Raw genomic sequence first — 24,382 nt, 5'->3', positions numbered from 1 at the left:
ACAATTAGCCGGATGTGTTGGCAGGCGCCTGTAGTCCCAGCTACTCGGGAGACTGAGGCAGGAGAATAGCGTGAACCCGGGAGGTGGAGCTTGCAGTGAGCTGAGATCGCGCCACTGTGAGCCGAGATGGCGCCACTGCACTCCAGCCTCGGGGACAGAGCAAGACTCCGTCTCAAAAAAAAAAAAAAAAAAAAAAAAAAAAAAAAAAAAAATTGTCTATTTGTATAAAATGGGAGAAGACTAAGACTGTATATTTGCTTTTTATGCAGAAGGATACATAGGAAATTAATAATAGTGGCTTACCTGCAACGGTGAGGACTGTATGGTACAAGTGGATAGATGGGAAATGGGGTAGAAGGAGAATTTATTATTTATTCTTTTTTGAGATGAAAGTGTTATGTATTTAAATATTACATCGATTTTTTAAAAAGGGCTCCAAACTACTTTGTATTCTACTTTGAAATTTTTCAGACTTAAACAAATAGGGCTTTTTCAGTCAAGCAGCAGGGCTCATGGCTGCCCCGGCATCTCCACTCCCTGACTTCATCTCTGCTGGCTTTTGCGTCCTCACTCTCAGGCAACCCCCATCCCATTTCGACCTGCTTTTCTGGTCTGATTCCTTCTGTTCCTCCTCGCTCTTCAAAAGTGTATGCTGTAGCACCAACCCTACTAAAAACCTGTTCCATACACACACACACACACAGGCACACGCACGCACACACGCGCGCACACGGGCACAGGCGCACGCACACACAGCCACGCGCACGCGCACACGCGCTCACGGGCACAGGCGCACGCACCCACAGGCACGCGCACGCGCACACGGGCACAGGCGCACGCACCCACAGGCACGCGCACGCACACACGCGCACACGGCACAAGCATTCCTCTCACTCCCTTCCACTATGCCAAGCTGTTTTGTGCTTTTGAGTCTTTGCTCACACAGAAAAGAAAGTGTGGAAGATCTCAAAGGTCAGTGTATCAATAACCCATTTCTTAAAGAAAAGTTTTTGTTTTTCCCTTCGAGATAATTCAACCTTGCCCAAAGGCCTAGCTGTCATTTCTAGCAAGCCCCAGCTAGATGGCCCTGGTACTTTCTCCCACTCTCTTTTTCTTCTGGGTTAGTATCCTAGGGCTGCCATGACAAGTACTACAAAATGAGCGGCTTAAAACAATAGAAGTCTACTTTTTCATAGTCTAGAAGTCTGAAATCCAGGTGCCAACAAGTTTGGTTCCTTCTGGAGGCTCTGAGGGAGAAACCATTCCGTGTTTGGGATGGCAATAGTAGCTTAAAATGGTGACCTCTGTAGACATCCTTGAAGCTAGTGATGGCCATGTGTCCCAGTTCTGGCAATGAAAAAAATATAGACAGAGAAGTTTGTTGAGTGCAAGATCTAGGAAATCTATTATTTTCCTAAAAACAAGGAATAGGCTCAACTAACATGTTAAGTTTGCCCTTCACTCTTCCTACTCCCTCTTGATTGCACTGTGGATGTGATGTTTGCAGATATAGCAGTTATCTTGTGGACATGTTGCAGAGAACAGCAAGCCAGGGGTGGCTGAACAAAGATGGGTAGAAGAAGCCTCGCTCTTTGATGGGTTAAAGGAGCTACAATGCCAACCCTGGCAGTCCACGACTGACTTGGTTTGTCTTTTCTTTTTTGAGATAGAGCCTCGCTCTGTCTCCCAGGCATGATCTTGGCTCACTGCAACATTTGCTTCCCAGGTTCAAGTGATTCTCCCACCTCAGCTGAGGTTACAGGTGGGCGCCACCGTGCCCAGCTAATTTTTGTATCTTTAGTACAGACAGGGTTTCACCATGTTGGCCAGGTTGGTCTCGAACTCCTGACCTCAGGTGATCCACCCGTCTCGGCCTCCCAAAGTGCTGGGATTACAGGTGTGAGCCACTGCGTCTGGCCTCTCTCTTTTTTTTTTTTTTTAAATTGAGATGGAGTCTCACTCTGTCACCCAGGCTGGAGTACAGTGGTGCCATCTTGGCTCACTACCACCTCCGCCTCCCAGGTTCAACCAATTCTCCTGCCTCAGCCTCCCAAGTAGCTGGGATTATAGGCGCCCATCACTATGCCTGGATACTTTTTTTTTTTTTTGTATTTTTAGTAGAGACAGTGTTTTGCCATATTGGCCAGGCTGGTCTCGACCTCAGGTGATCCGCCTGCCTCTGCCTCCCAAAGTGCTGGGATTACAGGCCTGAGGCACCGCGCCTGGCCTGAAGAATCTTTTCAAATGCAACAGGGAGAGGTAAGGTTGTATCAGAATGTTTTCAACTGTAAGTATTCAAGGTAGTTGGAAACAGTAAAGAAATGTATTACCTCATATAACAAGAAGTCCCAAGATAGAGTGGCTCCCCGGTCAGTTAATTCATTGACTCAAAGATGTTGTCAAGGGCCCAGTTGTTTTTTCATCTTCCGCTATGCTATTTTCAGCATGTTGACTTGATCTCTCTGTCTCTTTTTTTTTTTTTTTTTCTGTTGCTCCTCTTGTGGTTGAAAGAGGCTACTGCAGATCCAGGCCTCAGTGAGATATGACAGTATCCAGTGGAAACAGAGTGAACACCATTTTTCTTTCTTTTTTTTTTTTTTTTGCCAGTAACTAAAACCTTTCACAGAAGCCATGTAGCACACTTCATGTCTTTTTGTCCTAATCCAAGCATTGGCAAGAAGAATTAATTCATTTGTTCGCTCTTCACATATTTATTGAATGTCTATTATGTGTCACTAGAGTTAGGAAGCCTCAGATGGCAAAACAGGTAAAAATCATACAGCTTATATTCTAGTGGAAAGAGGTTAAAAAAAGAACCAAATGAGTAAAGTGGTGATAAATGTTATTGGGACACACTGGGGCCTATTGTGGGGAGGGGAGAGGGGGGAAGGAATAGCATTAGGAGATATACCTAATGTAAATGATGAGTTAATGGGTGCAGCACACCAACATGGCACACGTATACATATGTAACAAACCTGCATGTTGTGCACATGTACCCTAGAACTTAAAGTCTAATAAAAAAAAAAAGTGCAATGGGAAAGGGAGATAAGGCATCCTGGTTAGGGAGCACTAGGGAAGGGATCAGATAATTGGGTTTGACCAGTGAGAAAACATCCGCTGGGGCTGGAACTGAGGGTAAAGATCACCACACCTGAAGCAGATGGTCCCTTGGAAAAGGAAAATGAATAAAAATGAGGTTATCTTAGGAAGAAGAAAGTGAGAGACAGTTGTTAAACAGGCAATTACCGGTAAGGGCACGCTATGGAAGTTGTGGGGCATAGTGCAGAATGAAAATGCAGAGTTCTTATTCAAAAAGTAGGAAAAAGCATCACTAAAGAAGACAAATGTAACTGTCTTTTTACTTTCTTTCACAGTCTTTTTGTTGACCTGTTATGGTGGTTTTAATTTGCTCTTTAATATCTTTATAGGTAAAGAAAAATTGAAAATTTCAATTATTAGTATGAATTTTATTATTCATTTTGATATTGTGCAATGCCTGTTTTGAATGCAAACATAAGAGCTTTTAACTAATGTGTGGAATCACCAAAACTATAGTTCCTATTTTTGTGGCTCCTACATGCATACACATTTTATTCTTACCAGAACAGTGGAAATGACACACAAAACAAACTCAATTGTCTTATTTCATTGCCTTTTTTAAAAATTTTATTTTTGAGACGGGATCTGGCTCGGTTGCCCAGGCTGGAGTGCAGTAGCACAATCTCGCTTTGGCTCACTGTAGCCTCCATCTCCCGGGTTGAAGCGATTCTCCAGCCTCAGCCTCCTGAGCAACTAAGATTACAGGTGCACACCACCACACCCAGCTAATTTTTGTATTTTTATAGAGACAAAGTTTCACCATGTTGACCAGGCTGGTCTCAAACTCCTAACCTTAAGTAATCTGCCCACCTTGGCCTCTCAAACAGCTGGGATTACAGGCATGAGCCACCGTGCCTGGCCTTATTTCATTTCATTTTTCTTTTCCTTTTTTTTTTTTTTTTTTTTTTTGAGACGGAGTCTCACTCTGTCGCCCAGGCTGCGGCTCACTGCAACCTTCGCCTCCCGGGTTCAAGCAATTCTCCCGCCTCAGGCTCCTGAGTAGCTGAGATAACAGGCGCACACCACCACACCTGGCTAATTTTGTATTTTTAGTAGAGATGGGGTTTCACCATATTGGTCAGGCTGGTCTCAAACTCCTGACCTCGTGATCTGCCCACCTCAGCCTCCCAAAGTTCTGGGATTACAGGCATGAGCCACCGCGCCTGGCCTTATTTCATTTCTGAATAGGTGCACGTTCTACCCATAGTTTCTACTTGTTATTTATTGATAAGTAAGGAAGTTACGGAAAGGAAAAGAAATTATGGGCTGTCCTATCTTTCCCTTTCTTTCTATGTTGTTCGTTTCCAGCATAAGTGGTTGGCTAATATAGGAAAGTACATGAATAAGAAAGGAAATGGTAGGATTTCTTGATTGTTTGTGTTTCTTAGAATGTCATTGTCTTCTTTCTGCATTTATAGCAGGATTTGGTTTGAACATAAAGTTTGGGGGTTTCAGTGCTCCCGTGAATCATAGATGTAACACACTTACCTTGTACTGCCTGTGAATCTCCATAAGCTCTTACACGCCGTGGGTCCAATTGAATACTGTGCTCATGGGGCATTGCTTTTGCCCAATTTTAGATTTCTGAGCAAAATAAATGCCGCATTTTTAAAGCTGTGAAATTTTGTGGTGGTTTGTTATGTAGTGATAGTAACTGGAATATATACCAAAATAGGTCTGTACCTTTGAAAATGTCATCTCCTCAGTCATGACTCTCAAGAAGGAAAGTGATACCTTAGAATCAACTGGGTCACATTTTCAAAATATAGGAAAACTCCATGACAATATATTCTATGATAACACGAATTTGGATATAATAAAATTGACTTCTGTCTTCCACCCCAACTTGTTCTCAAAATCCCCATCATATTTAACTTGGAGAATAAAACTGCCACCTGCAGTGCCAAACTGCCCCGGGGAACTCCGATTGTGCCGCTGGAGCCCTGGAATTACCAGTTGGATTGCTGGTTAGACTCACTCTGTTAATTTATTTAATCTTGGATCAAGGTAATACTAAATTTTACGTTATTGAATATTTTGTACCCAACTTATTATGTTACACTGGGGTTTTATGCATGGCTGACTGGATCAGCCCTTCCAAATTCATTTCCTCTTTCTAGATCCACAGGTAAACTGCATTTTCCAGGGCCTTTGAGTCAATGTGTGGCAGTATGACTAATTCTTGCCGATAGAATGTGAGCAGAAATGAGATGACATTTCCAGTTGGGACAGTTAGGAATGAATGTGCTTTCTCATTGTTTTCTCCCCTTGTCAACTGGATGGCACATTGTTGAAAATGGTGGATGCCCAGCATGGAAGAAGACTGAACCATCACTTAAAGGAGAGCTGCTTACCCCTCACTGGGTTGTGGCATGAACAATAAATACACTTTTAAGATACTGAAATTTGGGAGTTTTAATTTTTACTGTAGCATAGCCTAGCCTATATAAGGAATTTAAAGGGGATTGCTGCTATAACCCTAAAATATGTGTTATTGGCTTAATAGTTGAATATAGGAGAATAAGAAACTGATATTCTGGGCTGCAGAGATGGCAGATCTATGGTATAGACTGGTAAAGTATTTGGTAAAACTGCTTCCTGTGATATCTTGGGAGGTAGGCCATGGCCCTACTGAGCCGGCAGTTCTGGGGGAAATGATTATAAACAGCCAAAATGTTACTGCATGTTGGTTTCTATTTGCTGCATTTTGGGAAAGTATTACAAGAAAGAGATGAGGTTAGGAGATAATTGGCTGGTGTAACCAGAAATAAAAGAGATAAAGAGACTCTAAAAATTTGAGGCATTGAAAGGTTGGAAAAATCCAACGGCTTCTAGACTCCCAAATATAGGTAATAAGACTGAGACAAAGTCCTTGAATGACAGGCAAAGATTAGGTTAAGAACATGGCCATTCCATTCAAGGTTGATAGCCTCAAGGTAACCTGTTTTTATTTATTTCAGAGAAAGAGATATTGTGAGTGAAGAAGAAAAAAGAAAGGCAGGTTTGAGAAAGAACTTTGGGTTCTTATTAACGTAAGGCATGAGTTTATTGCAAACATATCATTTTTTGAGAAAATTATATTGCCACAGAATCCAACCTTTGAATGTTTCAGACTTAAAACAACCCTTAGGCTCCTAAAGGGCCACATGCAGGAGAAGTAGGCTATAAAATTTGTCCAGTCCCCAAGAAGGACAGGACATACACCTTCAGATGCGGGGAACAAGGAGAATAGGTTAGCTGGGTGTAGAGGTGCGTGCCTGTGGTCCCAGCTACTTAGGAGTCTGAGGTGGGAGGATTGCTTGAGCCCAGGAGGCCAAGGCTGCAGGGAGCCATGTTCATGCCACTGCACTCCAGCCTGGGTGACACAGGGAGAGACTCTGTCTCAAACAACAACAATAGCAACAACAATAACAACAACCAACCAGGAGAATAGAAAAGAGAGAATCTCTCACAGCGCTGATCCAGGGACCAGAGAAAATGAGGAAATTCTTCCCAGGGAGCAAAAAAAGGGACTTAATGGAATTTCTTCCACAGGGCAGATACGTGTCTACCCAGAGGATTCCACAGTTCCTATGAACTAGTGATTGTTGTGTGTCTTTCATTCTTTCCTTTTTCAAATGGAGTTTTAAAAGTTGGCAAAAATTTTATACACTGTGGAATGGCTAAATCAAGCTAATTAGCATATGCATTACTTCACGTACTTTTATTTTTTGGTAATGAGAACACTGAACATCTACTCTCAGCAATTTTCAAATGCATAACACATTGCTATTAACTGTAGTTCCCCATGTTGTGTAATAGAGCTCTTGAACTTTTTCATCCTAACTGAAATGTTGTAGCCTTTCGCCAGTATCTCCCCAATCCCTTTCTTCTCAGTCTTTAGTAATCTCTATCGACTTTCTGCTTCAGAGTTTTACTTTTAAAAAATGTATGTGTGTATGTATTTTTATACAGTTTTATAAAACAGTTTTAAAATTGACCTTGTAATGTTGTTCTCCTCATTTTATTTTGTATTTAATATTTATGGGTACATAGTATATATTTATGGGATATGTGAGCTATTTGGATACAGGCATACAATGTGTAATGATTGTTATGGTAAATGGGATATCTATCACATCAAGCATTTATCCTTTGTATTACATATAATTCAATTACACTCTTTTTTCTTTTTTTTGAGACAAGTTCTCACTCTGTCATCCAGGGTGGAGTGCAGTGGCATGATCTCAGCTCACTGCAACCTCCACTTCCCGGGTTCATGCGATTATTCCACCTTAGCCTCCCAAGTAGCTGAGCCTACAGGTGTGCGACACCATGCCCAGTTAATCTTTTATTTTTCAGTAGAGACAGGTTTTCACCATGTTGGTCAGGCTGGTCTCAAACTCCTGACCTGAAGTGATCTACTCGCTTTGGGCTCCCAAAGTGCTGGGATTATAGGCACGAGCCACCATGACTGGCCTCAATTATACTATTTTAGTTATTTTAAAATGTACAATTAAATTATTGACTGTCACAACCTTGTGCTTTCGAACGCTAGATCTTATTCATTCTTTCTATTTTTTTTCTGTACTACCTGTTAAATATCCCCCCATCCCCCGCCTCCCCCACTACCCTTTCCAGTCTCTGGTAACCTTCATTCTATTCTCAATCTCCATGGATTCAGTTGTTTTGATTTTTAGCTCCCACAAATGAGTGAAAACATACAAAGTTTGTCTTTCTGTGCATGGTTTATTTCACTTAATATAATGACCCCCACAGCTCTATTCACAAATGACAGGATCTCATTCTTTTTTATGCCTGAATAGTACTCCACTGTGTATATGTAGCACATTTTCTTTATCCATTCACCTATTGATGGATACAGGTTGTTTCCAAATCTTGATTGTTGTGAATCGTGCTACAATAAACATGGGAGTGCAGATATCTCTTTGATACACTGATTTCCTTTCTTTTGAGTATATACCCAGCAGTGGAATTGCTGGATCATATGGTAGTTCTGTTTTTAGCTTTTTGAGGAACCTCCAAACTATTCTCCGTAGTGGTTGTACTAATTTACCTTCCCATCAACAGCATACAAGGATCCCCTTTTCTTCACATTCTTGCTAGTATTTGTTATTGCCTGACTTTTGGATAAAAGCTATTTTAACTGAGGTGAGATGATATCTCATTGCAATTAAAAAAAACAAATAGAGACGAGGTCTTGCCATGTTGTCCAGGTTTGTCACAAACTCCTGGGTTCAAGCAATCCACCTGCCTCGGCCTCCTGATCTCATCTGGGATTACAGACGTGAACCACTGTGCTGGCCCATTGCAGTTTTGATCTGAATTTCCCTGATAATCAATTATGCTGAGCACCTTTTCATATACTTATTTGCCATTTATATGTATTCTTCTGAGAAATGTTTCTTCAAATATTTTGCCTATTTTAAATTGGATTATTAGATTTTTTTCTTATAGAGTTGTTTGAGCTCCTTATATATTCTGGTTATTAATCCTTGTCAGATGGTTAGTTTGCAAATATTTCCTCCTCCTGTACATTGTTTCTTCCCTCTACTGATTATTTTCTTTGCTGTGCAGAAACTTTTTAACTTGATGTAACCCTATTTGCCCATTTTTGCTTTGATTGCCTGTGCTGGTAGGATATTACTCAAGGAATTATTTACCCACTACAATGTCCTGGAGAGTGTCTGTAATGTTTTCTTATAGAGGTTTCATAGTTTGAAGTCTTAGATTGAAGTCTTTAATCCATTTTGATTTGATTTTGTTTTGTTTGTTTTGAGACAGTCTTGTTCTGTCACCCAGGCTGCAGTGCAGTGGTGTGTTCTTGGCTTACTGCAACCTCCACTTCTGGGGTTCAAGTGATTCAGGTGCCTCAGCCTCTCAAGTAGCTGAGATTATAGGTGCTTGCCACCATGCCTCCCTAATTTCTGTATTTTTAGTGTGGACAGGGTTTTGCCATGTTGGTCAGGCTGGTCTTGAACTCCTGATCTCAAGTGATCCACCCACCTTGGCCTTGCAAAGTGCTAGGATTATAGGCGTGAGCCACCATGCCTAGCTGATTTTATTTTATTTTTTTAATAGCAAGTGATAGGAGTCTAGTCTAGGTGTGAGGTAATATCCCATTCTCCTGCATACGGATACCCAGTTTTCCCGGCAACATTTATTGAAGAGACTGTCCTTTTCCCAGTGTATGTTCTTGGCACTTTTGTTGAAAATGAGTTCACTGTAGATGTATGAATTTGTTTCTGGGTTCTCCATTGTGTTCTATTGGTCTGTGTATCTATTTTTATGCCAGTACCATACTGTTTTGGTTGCTATAGCTCTGTAGTCTAATTTGAAGTAAGGTAATGTGATTCCTCCAGTTTTGTTAGTTTTGCTCAGGGTGACTTTGGCTCTTCTGGGTCATTTGTGGTTCCGTATAAATTTTAGGATTTTTTTTTTTTAATTTCTGTGAAGAATGCCATTGGTATTTTGATAGGAATTGTATTGAATCTGTTGATTACTTTGGGTAGTATGTATGAACATTTTAAAGATATTGATTCTTCCAATCCATTAACGTGGAATATCCTTCCATTATTTTGTGTCCTTTTCAATTTTTTTCATCAATGTTTTATAGATTTCATTGTAGAGATCTTTCACTTCTTTGGTTAATGTCCAAGTATTTACTTTTATTTGTAGCTATAGTAAATGGGGTTATTTTCTTGATTTCCTTTTCAGACTGTTTGCTGTTGGCATATAGAAATGCTAATAATTTCCGTATGTTGATTTTGTATCCTACAACTTTACTGAATTTGTTTATCAGTTCTAATAGTTTTTTGGTGAATGACTTCTTAACAATTCCACATATAAGTGAGATTGTGTAGTATTTGTTTTTCTATGCCATGTTTATTTCACTTAAGTGAAATAATTTCACTTAATTTAAGTGACATAAACATAATGTGTTAAGTAAAATAAACATAATGAAATGTCTTCATGATGTTAGGTTCATTCACATTGTCACAAATGACTGGATTTTCTTTAAGGCTAAGTAAATATACACTATTTTGTTGTGTATATATATCATATTTTCTTTATCCATTCATTCATTGATGAACGCTTAAGTTGATTTTATATTTGGCTATTGTGAGTAATGCTGCAAAGAATATGGAAGTTTAGACACCTTTCATGATTTCATATCCTTTGGCTGTATGCCCAATAGTGGGACTGCTGGATCATGTGGTAGTTCTATTTTTAATTTTTTGAGGGATCTCTATGCTTTTTTCCATAATGGCTATACTAATTTACATTCCCAGCAATAGTGTGCAAGCATTCATTTTTCTTTTCCTTTTTTTTTTTTTGAGATGGTGTCTTGCTCTGACACCCAGGCTGGAGTGCAGTGGCACGATCTCGGCTCACTGCAAGCTCCGCCTCCCAGGTTCACGCCATTCTCCTGCCTCAGCCTCCCGAGTAGCTGGGACTGCAGGCACCCACCACCACGCCCAGCTAATTTTTTGTATTTTTTTTTTTTTTTTTAGTAGAGACGAGGTTTTACCATGCTAGCCAGGATGGTCTCAATCTCCTGACCCTGTGATCCACCCGCCTCAACCTCCCAAAGTTCATTTTTCTTTATATTCTTGTCGACATTTGTTATCTTTTGTCTTTTTGGTAACAACCATCTTAACAGGTGTGAGGTAATATCCCATTGTGGTTTTAATTTGCATTTCTGTGATGATTAATGATATTGAGCATTTTTTTTCAAATACTTTTTGGCCATTTGTATGTCTTCTTTTGGGAAATGTCTATTTGTATTCTTTGTCCATTTTAAAATTGATTTATTTTCTTGCTATTGAGCTGTTTGAGTTCCTTGTAAGTTTTGGATAGTAACCCCCTTATTAGATGTATAATTTGCAATTTTTTTCCCACTCTATACAGTGTATCTTTACTCTGTTGATTGTTTCCTTTGTTGCATAGAAGGTTTCTAGTTTGATGAAATTTCATTAAATGGAATTTTAAAAATGTTCTTCTTTTCAGATAGTTTTGGATTTATAGAAGAGTTGTAAAGATGGTACAGACAAGATGTATTTCTTTTGTATAGCTTTTCCTAGTAATTAACATTTTATATAACCATGGTGTATTTATCAAGACTAAGAAATTAATACTGGTACAACACTATTAACTAAACTATAGACTTTATTCAGATCTCATCAGGTTTTCACTGCTGTCTTTTTTTTTTTGGTGTCAGGATCCAATCCAGGATGGCATGTTGCAATTTAGTCAACATGTCTCGTTAGTGTGTTTCAATCTGTGTCAATTTCTTGGTCTTTCCTTGTTTTTTTTATGCCTTTGATTATTGAAGATTAATAGTTAAATTTTAGTACAATGTTCCTCAATCTGGATTTGTCTGATGTTTTCTCATGATTATCCTGGAATTATAGAGTTTTAGGAAGAATAACACAGAGGTGAAGAGCCCTTCTCTTAATATCATATCAGAAGGTACACGATGGGTGATTTTATTGCAGTTATCCTGTCCCTACACCACCATTATAGATTGGGTGTGGTGAGAGAGACGATAGTTTGTGTTTTTAGATTTTAATTTGTGAGATCATGAGGATATTCCTCCAGATTTGATGGAAAAGGTAGCATATCACTGGATGCTGGATCTTGAGCTGGACGCAATGACTGGATGTCTCTTTAGAATGTTTCTCTTGAGGAGGGAGTGAGAATGTTCTATATATGAATGGAAGGGTGAAACAGCTCTGGTTACCAGAAGGGCAGACCATGGCAGAAATGGACTAGGTTTTCACCAAATATATTTCCTCTTCTTGGACACACAGTGAAATAATGTTTCTTAGCTTTCTTGTATCTGCGTGGGGCCATAAGAATAGTTCTTTTCAATAGAATGTGACTTGGAATGATTTGTCACTTCTGGTTTCAGATTGTTAAGAGGGAGTGCCTTCTATGCACTCTCCTCCTCATCTCTCAACTGCCAAGTGGATGCTGGGGGCTTCCTTGAAACTATGAGTTGGAGGTGGTAGAGCCAGAGACTGCAAAGAGGCCTGTACTTTGAGGACAACTTGGAGAACAGTCCAAGCCTATGCTGTGAGAAAGAAGTAAGCCTTTATTGTGTTAAGACACTGAGATTTGAGGTTTATTTATTTTAACAGCATAGCTCAACCTGTCCTGACTAATACAATATACACATCCATCCTGCAGTATGATATGCCCTAGGTGGTATGTGAACATATGTGTTTTTAAAATCTAATCACGTGATTCTGCTTCTTCTCTTTTATCCCTTATTCCCATCAACCCTCTTATTTCTACACATTGGTTCAGTTTAAGAACCATAAGAAATCAGATCTATTTCAAAGGTCAACTTAGAAGGAAAATGTTTCAATTGAGAGGAAGATGTTAGCTGAGAATGAAAGGCTGTTTTAGATGGCAAGTTTAAAGAAAGGAGACTACTATGAAAAGGTAAAACATCTGCCCTCCCTCCCTTCCTTCCTTCCTTTCTTCCCTCCCTCCCTCCTTCCTTTCCTCCCTTCCTTCTTTCCTTCTTTCCTTCCTCTTACTTTGGATTTAATTTTCTCTTCTTTTTCTTGTTTCCTAACTTGGAAGCTTAGATTGTGGATTTTAGGTCTTTCTTCTTTTCTAATATATGCATTCAATGCTATAGATTTCTCTCTAAGCACTGTTTTCACTACGTCTCACAAATTTTGATATGTTGTATCTTTATTTAGTTTAAAATATTTTTAAAATTCTCCTGAGATATCTTCTGTCACCCATGTATTAGTTGGAATTGTATTGTTTAGTCTTCAAGTAACTTGGGATTCTCCAGCTATCTTTTTGTTATTGATTTCTAGTTTATTCCATTGTGGTCTAAGAGAAGACATTGTATGATTTCTTTTCTTTTAAATTTGTTAAAATATTTTTTGTGGCTCAGAATGGGATCTATTTTGGTCAATGTCCCATGTGAGCTTGAGAAGAATGTGTAATCCACTGTTGTTGGTTGAACTAGTCTATAGAAGTTAATTATATCCAGTTGATTGATAGGGCTGGATACCCGTAAGTATGTAGTTGAACTACATACCCATACCCAGGACACACAGGGTTATGTCCTGATAAACCCATCCTAGGTTGTAAATATCGTGAGTAAAAAATGAGTTTAATATACCTAACCTACCAAAGTCTTCAACTATAATAGTGGATTCACCTATTTTTCCTTGCAGTTCTATCAGTTTTTTCCTACACATATGTTGATGTTCTAATTTGTGAACAAATTAAGGATTGTTAAGACTTCTTGGAGAATTGACCCCCTTCTCATTATGTAATATCCCTTTTAATCCCTGATAACTTTCCTTGCTCTGAAGTCTGCTCTGTCTGAAATTAATACAGCTATTGCCACTTTGTTTTGATTAGTGTTAATATGGTATTTCTTTCTCTATTCGTTACTTTTAATCTGTACGTATCTTTATATTTAAAGGGAGTTTCATGTAGGCAACATATAGCTGGGTCTTGTTTTTTGATCCACTTTAACAATCTCTTTTTTAAAATTGTTGTATACAGACCATTGATGTTTAAGGTGATTATTGATATCATTGGATTAATATCTACCACATTCGTGACTGTTTTCTACTTGTCACATATGTTCTCTCTTCCTATATTGTCTTCCACACTTTTTTTTGCCTTTGTGGTTTTAATTGAGCATTTTATAAGATTCATTTGTTTCTCCTTTTTTAGCATATCAATTATAGTTCTTTTTAAACTTTTAAAAGTGGTTGCCCTAGAGTTTGCAATATACATTTACAATTAATCCAAGTCTGCTTTTGAATAACATGATACTGCTTCATGCATAGTGCAAATACCTTATAGCAATAAAATATTTCTCATTCTTTCCTCCTATCCCTTGTATCATTGCTGTCATTCATTCACTTATACATACATACACACGTATATATTCCTTGACTTATGACAGGGTTATGTCCTGATAAACCCATCCTAGGTTGTACATATCGTGAGTAAAAAATACATTTAATATACCTAACCTAACAAACATCACAGTTTAGCCTAGACTAAGTGGTTTTCTTTAGGAAACAGTGCTACTAAAACACAACATGGAAACAGAGCAATTTAAAATGTTTAAGGCATTAAATGCAGGACTGTGACTCTATGTTGCCATTTAATATGCTTTGTATTGTAGGATATAAAAACTAACCCCCATCTATGGAATGTTAAGCTGACACCCAGACAGACAAAGACACTCATAATTCAATATCCCACACTATTTTCTGGTTGTACCAAAAAAAATAAACAACCAGCAAATTATTTCACCTCTTAAAAAAAACATTTACACTGATACTCATTGTGACGACATTGTGGAACCCTTCTACATTAAACTCACAATGGTGTGTATATGTGTGGGTTTATTTTGTGAAGACACCAAATATATATTGTCTCATCTGACAATACTTCTTCAGTTCTGATTCTCCAACACCAACTAGATGTCTGACATTTCAAGTCAATTCTGATGTTGACTTCCCAGATTTAGCATCAGACTCTCCTGGTTTAAGGACTTGGTGCCACAATATTTCCCTTGCTTCAGATGTCAGTCGCAAGCACTGAGTCACTTGTATTTCTGACTTACTGGCTATAAATTGTGCATTTCCACACTTCCCTCCTTATGTTAATGATTTGCTAGAACGGCTCACAGAACTCAGAAAACTACATTACTTGGCCATTGCTGATTAACTCCATCTCCAGTCCATCTCTCCTTCCTGGAGGCTGGGCAGAAAGTCTCAAGTTTCTAACCAAGACTTAATCTTTCTGGTGATCAGCCCCCATCCTGAAGCTATCTAGGGACTGCCAAGAGTTGTCTCAGTAAAACAAAAGATGCTCCTATAACCCCTATTACTCATTTCAAGGGCTTTGGTACCTCTGTGCCAGAAACTGGTGACAAACACCCAATTTTTTTTTTTTTTTTTTTTTTTTTTTTTGGTTATACCATATCCCCCTATGACTGGGTCCTCCTGGAGTTTTAAAACGACTTTTATTTTAGGTTCAGGGGTGCATGTGAAAGTTTGTCATATAGGTAAATTCATGTCATGGGGGTTTGATGTACAGATTATTTTATCACCCAGGTACTAAGCCTAGTACTCAATAGTTATCTGCTCCTCTCCCTCCTACCGCTCTCCACCCTTTGGTAGGCCCCAGTATTTGTTGTTCTGCTCTTTGTGTCCATGTGTTCTCATCATTTAGCTCCCACTTCCAAGTGAGAACATTCTGTATTTGGTTTTCTATTCCTGCATTAATCTCCTAAGGATAATACCTCCAGCTCCATTCATGTTCCTGCAAAGAACATGATACTCTTTTTTATGACTGCATAGAATTCTATGGTTTATATGTACCATATTTTCTTTACCCAGTCTACCATTGATGGGAATTTAGGTTGGTTCTGTGTCTTTGTTATTGTGAATAGTGCTGCAGTGAACATACGCGTGCATGTGCCTTTAAGATAAAGTGGTTTATATTCCTTTGGGAACATATCCTGTAATGGGATTGCTGGGTTAAATGGTAGTTCTGTTTTCAGCTGTTTGAGGAATTGCCACATTGCTTTCCACTATAGTTGAACCAATTTGCATGCCTATCAACAGTGTATAAGTGTTCCCCTTTTCTCTGCAACCTTGCCAACATCTGCTATTTTTTGACTTTTTATTAATAGCTTTCTGACTGGTGTGAGGAGGTATCTCGTTGTGGTTTTGATTTGCATTTTTCTAGTGATCAGTGATACTGAGCTTTTTTTCATATGCTTGTTGGCTCATGTATGGCTTCTTTTGAAAAGTTTCTGTTCACATCCTTTGCCCTATTTATTTATTTATTTATTTTTTTAAAGACAGAGTCTGGCTCTGTTGCCTAGGCTGAGTGCTGTGCTGTTATCTTGGCTCATTGCAATTTCTGCCTCCTGAGCTCAGGTGATCCTCCTGCCTCAGCCTTTTGAGTAGCTGGAACTATAGTCACATACCACCATGCCTGGTTAATTTTTGTGTTTTTAAAAGAGATGGGGTTTTGCAATGTTTCCCAGGCTGGTCTCGAATGATCTGAGCTCAAGTGATCCACGTGCCTTGGTCTTCCAAAGTACTAGGATTACAGGCATGAGCTACCACTCCCAGCTTCTTTGCCCACCTTTTAATGGGGTTGTTTGTCTTTTTTCCTTGTAAATTTGTTTAAGTTGCTTATATGTGCTGAATATTAGACCTTTGTCAGATGCATAGTTTGTAAATCTTTTCTCCTATTCTGTAGGTTGCCTGTTTAGTCTCTTGATAGTTTCTTTCGCTGTGCAGAAGGTCTTAAGTTTAATTAGATCCCATTTGTCAATTTTTGCTTTTGTTGCAATTGCTTTTGGTGTCTTTGTCATGAAATTTTGCCAGTTCCTATATCCAGAATGGTATATCCTGGGTTATCTTCTAGGTTTTTATAGTTTTGGGTTTTACATTTAAATCTTCAATCCATCTTGTGTTGATTTTTGTATACGGTGTAAGGAAGGGGTTCAGTTTCAATCTTCTGCATTTGACTAGCCAGTTATTCCGGCACCATTTATTGAATAGGGAGTCCTTTCCCTGTTGCTTGTTTTTGTCAACTTTATTAAATATCTGTTGGGGGAATCAGCCCCCAATATTTCAATGTAGGTTCTTTTCTGTTTTCCCTAAGTGTTGGCCGGTCTGAGAAATAAAAAGAGTACAAAGAGAAGAATTTTACAACTGGGCCGCTGGGGGTGATATCACATATTGGCAGGTTCCGTGATGCCCACCTGAGCTACAAACCCAGCAAGTTTTTATTAGGGATTCTAAAAGGGGAGGAGGTGTACGAACAGGGAGTAAGTCACAAAGATCACATGCTTCAAAGGGCAATAAAAGATCACAAGGCAAAGGAAAAATTAGAATTACTGATGAGGGTCTTTTCCTGCTGTGCACGCATTGTCTTGATTAACATCTTAGCAGGAAACAGGGTTGGAGAGCAGAAAAACAGTCTTATTAGAATTTACCTGGCTGGAATTTCCCAATTCTAGTAAGCCTGAGGGCACTGCAGGAGACCAGGGCATATTTCAGTCCTTATCTCAACCACATAAGACAGACACTCCCAGAGTGGCCATCTATAAACCTACCCCCAGGAATGCATTCCTTCCCCAGGGCTATTCCTTGCTGGGAAAAGAATTCAGTGAGTCTCCTACTTGCACATCCATTTATAGGTTTTCTGAGAGAAGAATATGGCTCTATTCTGTCTGACCCCACAGGTAGTCAGACCTTATGGTTATCTTTCCTTGTTCCCTGAAAATCTCTGTTATTCTGTTCTTTTTCAGGGAGCACTGATTTCATATTGTTCAAACACACATATTTTACAATCAATTTGTACAGTTAACACAATCATCACAGGGTCCTGAGGTGACGTACATTCTCAGCTTATGAAGATAACATGATTAAGAGATTAAAGTAAAGACAGGCATAAGAAATTATGAGTATTGATTGGGGAAGTGATAAATGTCCATGAAATCTTCACAATTATGTTCAGAGATTGCAGTAAAGAGAGGCATAAGAAATTATAAAAGTATTAATTTTGGGAACTGATAAATGTCCATGAAATCTTCATAATTTATTTTCTTCTGCTGCGGTTCCAGTCAGTCCCTCCTTTCAGGATCCCTGACTTCCTGCAACAAATATCAGATGGTCGTAGGTGTGTGCCCTTATTTCCGGGCTCTCTATTCTCTTCCGTTGGTCTATGTGTCTGTTTTTTTGTACCAGTACCATCTATTTTGCTTACTTTACCCATGTAGTATAGTTTGAAGTCAGGTAGTGTGATGCCTCCTGCTTTGTTCTTTTTGCTTAGGATTGCTTTGCCGATTTGGGCTCTGTTTTTGTTCCATATAAATTTTAAAATATTTTTTTCTAGTTCTGTGAAGAATGTCTTTGGTAGCTTGATAGGAATAGCATTGAATGTGTAAATCACTTTGGGTAGTATGACCATTTTAACAATATTTATTCTTCCTATCTGTGTGCATGGAATGTCTTCCATTTGTTTGTGTCATCTATGATTTCTTTGAGCAGGGTTTTATAATTCTGATTGTAGAGATCTCTCACTGGTTAGCTGTATTCCTAGGTATTTTATTTTTTTTGTGTGTGGCAATTGTGAATGGAATTGTGTTCCTAATTTGAACTCTAGGCTTGGCTGTTGTTGGTGTATAGGAATGCTAGTGATTTTTGTACATTGATTTTGTATCCCAAAGCTTTGCTGAAGTTGCTTATCAGCTCAAGGAGCTTTTGGGCAGAGACTATGGAGTGTTCTAGTTATAGAATCCTGTTGTCTTCAAACAAGGATAGTTTGGCTTCTTCTCTTTCTATTTGGATGCCCTTTATTTCTTTCTCTTGCCTTATTTATCTGGCCAGGACTTCCAATACTATGTTGAATAGGAGTGGTGAGACAGGTCATCCTTGTCTTGTGCCGATTTTCAAGGGGAATGCTACCAGCTTTTGCCCATTTTGTGTGATGTTGGCTATGGGTGTTTGTCATAAATGGCTCTTATTATGTTGAGGTATGTTCCTTCAATACCTAGTTTTTAACATGAAGGGATGTTAAATTTTATCAAAACCTTTCTGCAAATCTAGTGAGATAATAACGTAGTTTTTGTCCTTAGTTCTGTTTATGTGATGAATCACATGTATTGATTTGTATATGTTGAACCAACCCTGCATCCCAGAGATAAAGCCTACCTGATCATGGTGGATTAGTTTTTTGATGTGTTACTGGATTCTGTTTGTTAGTATTTTGTTGAGAATTTTGCATCAATGTGTGTCAAGGATATTGGCCTGAAGTTTTTGTTGTTGTTGTGTCTATGCCAGGTTCTGGTATCAGGATGATGCTGGCCTCAAAGAATGAATTAGGGAGAGGTTCCTCCTCATTAATTTTTTGGAATAGCTTCAGTAGGAATCGTACCAGCTCTTCTTTGTACATTTGGTAGAATTTGGTTTTGAATCCATCTGGTCCTCGGCTTTTTTTGGTTAGTAAGCTATTTATTACTGATTCAATTTTGGAGCTTGTTTTTGGGCTGTTCAGGGAATCAGCTTCTTCCAAGTTCAGTCTTGGGAGGCTGTATGTATCCAGGAATTTATCCGTCACTTCTAGATTTTCTAGTTCATGTGCATAGAGGTTATTATGCTGTTCTCTGCTGGCTATTTGTATTTCTGTGGGGTCAGTGGTAATATTCCCTTTGTTGTTTTTAATTGCGTTTATTTGGATCCTCTATCTTTTCTTCTTCTTCGTTTACTTAGCAGTTTATCTATCTTATTATTTTTTTCTAAAAACCAACTTCTGGATTCATTGATCTTTTGAATGGTCTTTCATATCTCAATCTCCTTCAGTTCAGCTCTGATTTTGATTATTTCTTTTCTTCTGCTAAGTTTGATGTTGGGTTTCTCTTGCTTTTCTAGTTCTGTTAGTTGTGATGTTAGGTTGTTAACTTGAAATCTTTCTAACTTTGTAATGTGGGCATTTCGTGTTACAAATTTCCCTCTTAACACTGCTTTAGCTGTGTTCCAAAGATTCTCTTATGTTGTATCTTTGTTGTCATTAGTTTCAAAACATGTCTTGATTTCTGCCTTAATTTCATCATTTACCCAATAGTCATTCAGGAGCAGGTTGTTTAATTTCCATGTAATTATATGGTTTTGAGCAATTTTCTGAATCTTGATTTCCAATTTTATTGCACTGTGGTCTGAAAAAGTGGTTGGTATGATTTTGATTCTTTTGTATTTGCTGAGTAGTGTTTTATGTTTGATTGTGTGGTCAATTTTAGGTTGTGTGCCATGTCACAATAGGAAGAATGTATATTTTGTTATTTTTGGGTGGAGAGTTTCTGTAGATGTCTATCAGGTGCATTGGTACAGTGTTAAGTTCAGGTCCTGAATATCTTTGTTAATTTTCTTCCTTGATAATCTGTCTAATAATGTCAGTGGAGTTTTGAGGCCTCCAACTATTATTGTGTGGGAGTCAAAGTCTCTTTGGAGGTCTCTAAGAACTTGCTTTATGAGTCTGGGTGCTTCTGTGTTAGGTACATATATATTTAAGATAGTTAGGTATTTTTGTTGAATTGAACTGTTTGCCATTATATAATGCCCTTCTTTCCCCTTTTTTTGATCATTTTCGTTTAAACTCTACTTTGTCTGAATTTAGAATTGCAATCCTTGCTTTTTTCTGTTTTCCATTTGCTTGGTAGATTTTTTTCCATCTCTGTATTTTGAGCCTATGAGTGTATTGCTTGTGAGATGGGTCCCTTAAAGACAACATGCCATTAAGTCTTTCTTCTTTATCCAGCTTGCCACTTTGTGCCTTTTAAATGGGGCATTTAGCCCATTCATATTCAAGGTTAGTATTGATATGTGTGGATTTGATCATGTCATTGTGTTGTTAGCTGGTTATTATGCTGGTTTTTTTGTGTGGTTGCTTTATAGTCTCACCGATCTGTATACCTCAGTGTGTTATTGTAGTGGCTGGTAATGGTCTTTCCTTTCCATATTTAGTGCTTCTTTCAGGAGCTCTTGTAAGGCAGATCTGGTGGTAACAAATTCCCTCAGCATTAGCTTATCTGAGAAGGCTCTTATTTCTCCTTCACTTACGAATCTTAGTTTGGCCAGATGTAAAATTATTGGTTGGAATTCCTTTTCTTTTCTTTTTTTTTTCTTTTTCTTTTCTTTCTTCTTCTTTTTTTTTTTTTTTTTTTTTTTTTTGAGATGGAATCTTGCCCTGGCTGGAGTGCAGTGGCACAATCTCAGCTCACTGCAGCCTCTACCTCCTGGGTTCAAGCCATTCTCCTGCCTCAGCCCCCCTAATAATTGGGACTACCAGTGCCCACCACCATGCCTGGCTAATTGTTGTAATTTAGTAGGGATGGGGTTTCACCATGTTGGCCAGGCTGGTCTTGAACTCCTGACCTCAAATGATCCACCACCTTGGCCTCCAAAAGTGCTGGGATTATAGGTGTGAGCCACTGTGCCTGGCTGGAATTTCTTTTCTTTAAGAATGTTGAATTTAGGCCCCCAATCTCTTCTGGCTTGTATGGTTTCTAGCGAGAAGTCTGCTGTTAGTCTGATGGGCTTCCCTTTGGAGATGACTATGCTTTTCTCTCTAGTTGCCTTTAACATTTTTTCTTTTATTTCGACCTTGGAGAATCTGATGATTATGCCTTGGGGATGATCTTCTTGTGAAATATTTTGTGTGGGTTCTCTGCATTTCCTGAATTTGAATATTGGCCTCTCTAGCTAGGTTAGGGAAGTTCTGATGCATGATATCCTGAAATATATTTCCCAGGTTGCTTCCATTCTCCCCATCTCTTTCAGGGAGACCAGTGAGTCACTGATTCAGTCTCTTTATATAATTCCATATTTCACAGAGGTTTTGTTTGTTCCCTTTTATTTTTTTTCTCTATTCTTGTCTGACTGTCTTGGTGTATTTTGAATTTTTTTGCTTTCCTTTTTTTAAAAATTAATTTTAATTTTAAGTTCCAGGGTACATGTGCAGGATGTGCAGGTCTGTTACATAGGTATACATGTGCCATAGTGGTTTGCTGCAGCTATCAACCCCTACCTAGGTATTAAGCCCACTGTGCTATTTTTCCCAATGTTCTCCCTCCCCGCATCCAACCTCCTGACAGGCCCCAGTGTGTGTTGCTCCCCTCCCTGTGTCCACATGTTCTCATTGTTCAGCTCCCACTTATAAGTGAGAACATGCGGTGTTTGGTTTTCTGTTCCTGCATTAGTTTGCTGAGGATAATGTCTTCCAGCTCCAGCTCCACCCATGTCCCTGAAAAGGACATGGTGTCATTCCTTTTTATGGCTGCATAGTATTCCATGGTGTGTATGTACCATATTTTCTTTATCTAGTCTATCATTGATGGGCATTTGGGTTGATTCCATGTCTTTGCTATTGTGAATAGTGCTGCAAGAACATACGCATGCATGTATCTTTGTAATAGAATTGTTTCTATTCCTTTGGGTATATACCCAGTAATGGGATTGCTAGGTCAAGTGGTATTTTTGGTTCTAGATCTTTGAGGAATCGCCACACCATCTTCCACAATGGTTGAAGTAATTTACATTCCCACCAACAGTGTAAAAATGTTCCTATTTCTTCACAACCTCACCAGTATCTGTTATTTCTTGACTTTTTAATAATCCCTATTCTGACTGGCATGAGATAGTATCTCATTGTGGTTTTGATTTGCATTTCTCTAATCAGTGATGTTGAGCTTTTTTCCATATGTTTGTTGGCCACATGTATGTGTTCTTTTGAGAAGTGTCTGTTTATCCACTGTGCTCAATTTTGTTGGGGTTGTTTGTTTTTTGCTATAAATTTGTTTAAGTGCCTTGTAGATTCTGGATATTAGACCTTTGTCAGATGGATAGATTGCAAAATTTTTCTCCCATTCTTTAGGTTGCCTGTTTGCTCTGATGATAGTTTCTTTTGCCGTGTAGAAGCTCTTTAGTTTAGTTATATCCCATTTGTCAATTTTTGCTTTTGTTGCAATTGCTTTTGGCAATTTTGTCATGAAATCTTTGCTCATGCTATGTTCCAAATGGTATTGCCTAGTTTTTCTTCTAGGGTTTGCATAGTTTTGGGTTTTACATTTAAGTCTTTAATCCATCTTGAATTAATTTTTGTATGAGGTATAAGGAAAGGGTCCAGTTTCAATTTTCTGCCAGTTATCCCAGCACCATTTATTAAATAGAAAATCCTTTCCCCATTGCTTGTTTTTGTCAGGTTTGTTGAAGATCAGATGGCTGTAGATGTACAGTCTTATTTCTGAGTTCTCTATTCCATTCCATTGGTCTATGTGTCTGTTTTTGTACTAGTACCATCATGTTTTGGTTACTGTAGACTTGTAGTATAGTTTGAAGTCCAGTAGTATGATACCTCCACCTTTGTTCTTTTTGCTTTGAATTGTCTTGGCTATATGAACTCTTTTTTGTTCTATATGAAGTTTAAAATAGTTTCCTTTAAGTCTTTTTTTTTTTTTCTTTTATCCTATTTGATGACCTTGGGGTTTGATTGTGGTATAAGGTGCATTCAGTTGTCTGACTTCATTTCTAGAAGATTTTAGGGAGTCAAGGCTCAGGACAGGACTCCTGGCCTGTGTGCTCTAACTCTGGGGGACTGATATGGAGCTCTTACTTTGTTCTCTGACTCCTCGAGGTTAAGAGCTTCCTGCTCTAGAAGGGCCAAGAGTGCTTCCAGACTGCTGGTCACAACACTCTGATGGGTGTTGCCAGCCAGTGTACTTCATAGGGCAGTGGCATCGGGATCCTTCCTAGTTCACATGTGCCAGTAGCAGCTGCAGCTGCAGTGTGTTGGGGTGTATGCTTCTTGGCTGCAGCAGGGTGCAAGCGTGTGCTGGGTTGTCAGCCTCCATGCAGGCATGTGCAGCAGCCACTGGCGTTGACAGCATGGTGGCTTGTGGGGATTGCTGGGGCAAGAGTGGGAGCACCAGGAAAATGTGTGTGTTTATTCTTGCATGTGGTGGTGTTAGCATGGGGGTGGGGTCCTAGTTGGCACAGGACTGTGTGACTCCTCTGTGTGTTCTCCTGTGGGCAGTGATGGCCGCTTAGGGTGGGGGGTGGATCAGTTTTTCCCTGTGCCTAGTTTTGCACCATGGCAGTTTTAAAGCAGGGGTGGGGTGCTGGCAGGGGTGGGGCTGGTGGGCTCTATGCCTGCCAACTCTCCGATGACAGTGGCAGTGTGGCGGGGGTGGCGGTGGGGACTAGGACGAGGTGCACTCACACTGGCTGCAGTGGCATGGCAGGCTGCATGTGCACACACATGCTGGTTGGGGAGGAAAGGCCGGGCCTGCCTGTGCACACACATGCAGGCAAAGTGATGTGGGGGTGTGGCTGTGGGCCAGTGTGTGCAGGCACACACACATAATTCATATAGAACCTGAAAGAGCTCATATAGCCAAGACAATCCTGTCGGCACACTGGAGGTCACCGACTGGTGCGTGTTCACTGGGGCCCGCTCTGCTGGAGCACTCTGCTGGTCGGGGCACTACACCATCCTCAGGAGCTATGATGTGAACCCCAGGAGGTACCTGCAAGGAGGTGCACCCAGATTGTGGCTCCAGGAGAGGCCAGTGGACCAGGGGGTGCTCAGGTTGGACTGGCCCTGTCTCATGGACAAGACCACCCAGCAGAGTTCAGGTCCACCAGTTCCCCTAGGGCTAAAGTCTCCTATGGGAGTGAGTCAAGCCTAGGGGGATGGGCAACCCTGG

The 24,382-nt window shown here is 39.5% G+C and overlaps 1 protein-coding gene across 9 annotated transcripts in view; it reads left to right on the top strand.

Annotated features, from left to right (window-relative positions):
- The first annotated feature begins 258 nt into the window (after positions 1-258).
- SRD5A2 (steroid 5 alpha-reductase 2) overlaps positions 259-24,382 on the top strand; it is a 284,751-nt gene continuing 260,627 nt past the window's right edge. For 3 of the 9 annotated variants that reach the window (XR_012095258.1, XR_012095254.1, XR_012095255.1), the window contains exons 1-2: positions 259-972; positions 12,017-12,191. The gene's annotated coding sequence lies outside the window, so the exon portion shown is untranslated. The remainder of the gene's footprint in view (positions 973-12,016; positions 12,192-24,382) is intronic. The other 6 variants (XR_012095253.1, XR_012095252.1, XR_012095251.1 and 3 more) reach the window with 5 other exon arrangements.

Source organism: Chlorocebus sabaeus, chromosome 14 (genome assembly GCF_047675955.1).
Source record: "Chlorocebus sabaeus isolate Y175 chromosome 14, mChlSab1.0.hap1, whole genome shotgun sequence".
Taxonomy (NCBI): domain Eukaryota; kingdom Metazoa; phylum Chordata; class Mammalia; order Primates; family Cercopithecidae; genus Chlorocebus; species Chlorocebus sabaeus.
This window is presented reverse-complemented; position numbering and strand designations above follow the sequence as displayed.